The sequence below is a fragment of the Rhipicephalus microplus genome, unplaced genomic scaffold, assembly GCF_043290135.1.
Source record: "Rhipicephalus microplus isolate Deutch F79 unplaced genomic scaffold, USDA_Rmic scaffold_317, whole genome shotgun sequence".
In the NCBI taxonomy this organism is placed as follows: Eukaryota; Metazoa; Arthropoda; class Arachnida; order Ixodida; family Ixodidae; genus Rhipicephalus; species Rhipicephalus microplus.
The window spans coordinates 47,501-51,688 of record NW_027464885.1 but is presented as its reverse complement, the minus strand read 5'-3'; the positions used below and the strand labels follow the sequence as shown (position 1 = coordinate 51,688).

The 4,188-nt window shown below is 57.1% G+C and overlaps 2 non-coding genes across 2 annotated transcripts; both read left to right on the top strand.

Moving 5' to 3' along the window:
• The first annotated feature begins 265 nt into the window (after window positions 1–265).
• LOC142793662 (small subunit ribosomal RNA) lies at window positions 266–2,080 on the top strand. Its single transcript, XR_012891723.1, has one exon. It is a non-coding gene; the product is annotated as a small subunit ribosomal RNA (ribosomal RNA).
• Window positions 2,081–3,799: 1,719 nt separating this feature from the next.
• Window positions 3,800–3,952, top strand: LOC142793672 (5.8S ribosomal RNA). The gene has a single exon (XR_012891733.1). It is a non-coding gene; the product is annotated as a 5.8S ribosomal RNA (ribosomal RNA).
• Window positions 3,953–4,188: the final 236 nt, after the last annotated feature.

The window sequence follows — 4,188 nt, the reverse complement described above, 5'->3', positions numbered from 1 at the left end:
GTTCCGGCCGGTCCACCGACAGTGCAGCGGGCTTGGGCAACCCGCACGGCGCGACCGAGTCGATGCAACGAAAAAGAGCGAGCATGAACGTGCTTCTTGCCGCACGGCTCCCACTCGTCTTTCGGGAAGGTTGTGCCGTAGCGAGCTCGAACGCCGTCATCTCGGAGTGCAAAATAAGCGTGTTGGGGCGCCTGAAGGTGGCCTCCGCCGCACACAGACTGCGTCCGGCCCGCCGAAGGCGAGGACGGACGCGCAGTCGAACGATTACCTGGTTGATCCTGCCAGTAATCATATGCTTGTCTCAAAGATTAAGCCATGCATGTCTAAGTACATGCCGAAATAAGGCGAAACCGCGAATGGCTCATTAAATCAGTTATGGTTCCTTAGATCGTTTCTTCCTACTTGGATAACTGTGGCAATTCTAGAGCTAATACATGCAGTGAGCCTGGAGCCCTTTGGGTAACGGGTGCTTTTATTAGACCAAGATCGATCGGGTTTCGGCCCGTATTGTGTGGTGACTCTGGATAACTTTGTGCTGATCGCATGGCCACGAGCCGGCGACGTTTCTTTCAAGTGTCTGCCTTATCAACTTTCGATGGTAGGTTACTTGCTTACCATGGTTGTTACGGGTAACGGAGAATCAGGGTTCGATTCCGGAGAGGGAGCCTGAGAAACGGCTACCACATCCAAGGAAGGCAGCAGGCGCGCAAATTACCCACTCCCGGCACGGGGAGGTAGTGACGAAAAATAACAATACGGGACTCTTTTGAGGCCCCGTAATTGAAATGAGTACACTCTAAATCCTTTAACGAGGATCAATTGGAGGGCAAGTCTGGTGCCAGCAGCCGCGGTAATTCCAGCTCCAATAGCGTATACTAAAGCTGCTGCGGTTAAAAAGCTCGTAGTTGGATCTCAGTTCCAGACGAGTAGTGCATCTACCCGATGCGACGGCTCGGACTGAACATCATGCCGGTTCTTTCTTGGTGCACTTCATTGTGTGCCTCGAGATGGCCGGTGCTTTTACTTTGAAAAAATTAGAGTGCTCAACGCAGGCGAGTCGCCTGAATAAACTTGCATGGAATAATAGAACAAGACCTCGTTTCTGTTCTGTTGGTTTTTGGAATACGAGGTAATGATTAAGAGGGACGGACGGGGGCATTCGTATTGCGGCGCTAGAGGTGAAATTCTTGGACCGTCGCAAGACGAACTACTGCGAAAGCATTTGCCAAGAATGTTTTCATTGATCAAGAACGAAAGTCAGAGGTTCGAAGGCGATCAGATACCGCCCTAGTTCTGACCATAAACGATGCCAACCAGCGATCCGCCTGAGTTACTCAAATGACTCGGCGGGCAGCTTCCGGGAAACCAAAGTATTTGGGTTCCGGGGGAAGTATGGTTGCAAAGCTGAAACTTAAAGGAATTGACGGAAGGGCACCACCAGGAGTGGAGCCTGCGGCTTAATTTGACTCAACACGGGAAAACTTACCCGGCCCGGACACTGGGAGGATTGACAGATTGAGAGCTCTTTCTTGATTCGGTGGATGGTGGTGCATGGCCGTTCTTAGTTGGTGGAGCGATTTGTCTGGTTAATTCCGATAACGAACGAGACTCTAGCCTATTAAATAGGTGCGGGGTTCCCAGCACCTTACAACCTTCTTAGAGGGACAAGCGGCTCCTAGCCGCACGAAACAGAGCAATAACAGGTCTGTGATGCCCTTAGATGTCCGGGGCCGCACGCGCGCTACACTGAAGGAAGCAGCGTGTCTTTATCCCTGTCTGAAAAGACTGGGTAACCCGTGGAACTTCTTTCGTGATTGGGATAGGGGCTTGCAATTGTTCCCCTTGAACGAGGAATTCCCAGTAAGCGCGAGTCATAAGCTCGCGTTGATTACGTCCCTGCCCTTTGTACACACCGCCCGTCGCTACTACCGATTGAATGATTTAGTGAGGTCTTCGGACCGATGTCCGGCGCGGCCTTTCGGTTGCGCCGGTCTGTTGGAAAGATGACCAAACTTGATCATTTAGAGGAAGTAAAAGTCGTAACAAGGTTTCCGTAGGTGAACCTGCGGAAGGATCATTAACGGATTGTGAAGGGTGAGCGCCTCAGCTGCGTCTGCGCCCGACACTTTCTGCCGCTGACCCCGTTTGGACGCGGGGTCGGCTTTTCCCCACGGGGCTGCCTGAATGTGGAGCGGCACCCCGTGACAAATTGTTGCGCCCAGCGGACGCCAACACCGCGACCTTGGACGGTCGGCCAGGTGGCGGACGCGGGTACAAACGGCGCAACGCACTCATAGGTCGGCTTTCGACCCGCCACTGCACCGTGGCTCGAAGCGCTCGAAATGCGCGACCCGACCGCTGCGGGACCGCCTAGTACTGTAAACAGGAGCGGCGGAGCGCGAACGGCGAGTCGTGGTTACGTCGGTAGAAGGCGAGGCTGCGCGTTCCCGAAACGCCAGCCGAGTGCCCTCCCGACCGTTCGAGCGTGCAAGAACGAGACCCGACAATCGCGCGGCGACTGCCAAGTACGAGAGGAACGGCACAAGCGTCGGCGGTCGGTCAAGGAACTGGCGATGTGACGGGTCCGCTGTGCACCAGTGCATACCGTCCCGCCGTCCGCGGCAAGCGCCTCCGCGTCCTCGGGTGACGGAGGCTGCCGGTCGGTTCTTGCAGGCGAGGGATCTCGCTGGCACCGGTTCGCGTTGACGCGCGGCCGGTCATGGCACGGCGATGCGACGGCCGAGGTGCGCAGTACTCGATGGAGGAACCGCACGCTCCGATGACCGTCCCGCCCTCCGCGGCGTATGCGTACCGACCGTAATGGTTGCAGCAGCGCCGGCCGGCTTTTGAATTCGCCACACGAAACACGGTGCGAGATCGCGGTTAGGGGAGCGTCGACGTTGCCAGGCGTTTTGCTTGCTGCCGAGGGAAAGGCGGCACGGCCACGTCGCGCTCGTCGCGATTAGCGGGTCTGCGCGCTTTGGGAAGGTGCCGCAACGACTTGCCGAAAGAGGAAGCACGGAAGAACGAGGGACTTGGACGTCCCGACAATTGAACGCACTTGCGGCCAGGCCCTTGCTGGCTTCGTTCTTCCGCCTCGAGTAGGCTCGTACGCGGCTCCGGCGCCGAAAGTGGTCCTTGGCACCGACTTCGGTGGACGTGGGAAGTGCCGCGCAAGTACGGCGCGCCTGGCTCCACCTGTTGGCTAAAGTAGGCAGCCGGATCGGCATTTTGGTGTGCGGTGGCAAACCGTGGATGCGAAAAAAGCTTGTGCGATTTCGTGGAACAAAAAGCGGGGGTCCCCCTTTTTATGCGGAGGAGACCGACCCGCCTGCCGTGGTGAACCGCGACGCCACGGTAAAAACGGGAGAGGCTTGTCGATGGGACCGTGCATCCCGCGCTCCACGGAGGCCGGGAGGCGGCCGCCCGAGGAAATGTGTAGCCGTCGAGGCCCGCATCTGCGTGCACTCTTATCCAAATGGGTGTACCGCAGGCATTTTCTGGTTAGGCGGGCCAATGAGAGCGAGCACACAACGATACCTACGGGTCCGGCTTGGAGAACCGGCTTCGACGCCTCCCGAGTATTTATAGAGGGGTGGACCACGAAAGCACTCGCAAGTAGCGAAAGCGAAACGCCGTCCGAAACACACCGTTTGCTCGATTTGCGGCAGCCGAAAAAGGCGCGGCAGAGTTTTGGAGTCCAAGCGTGCGCTGAAAAGCGCCCTTCTTGGCCACTGTTTGGCCGAGTGCCAGAAACGTTTGGTTTTGACTGTACGGAATTGAACAAACACTTTTTCACGACTCTAAGCGGTGGATCACTCGGTTCTCGGGTCGATGAAGAACGCAGCCAGCTGCGAGACTTGGTGTGAATTGCAGGACACACTGAGCACTGATTCTTTGAACGCACATTGCGGCCTTGGGTCTTCCCTTGGCTTCGTCTGTCTGAGGGTCGGATCACATATCAAGAGAGCCTTCGGCGCACAAGGGAACGTGAGCCGTCGACTCGTTTTGACCGCGTCGGCAACACGGACAGCACGCTGAACACCTCACAGCGAGCGCCAACAGCGGCCACTCAAGGGCGAGACGGTGGCGACCGTCGTGCCAGAGCCCAACCGAAACGGGGGCGACCGACTGCATTGAGGATGTGGCACCTCGTTGAGACCGCCGCAGGACTTCGAGTCGGAAGGA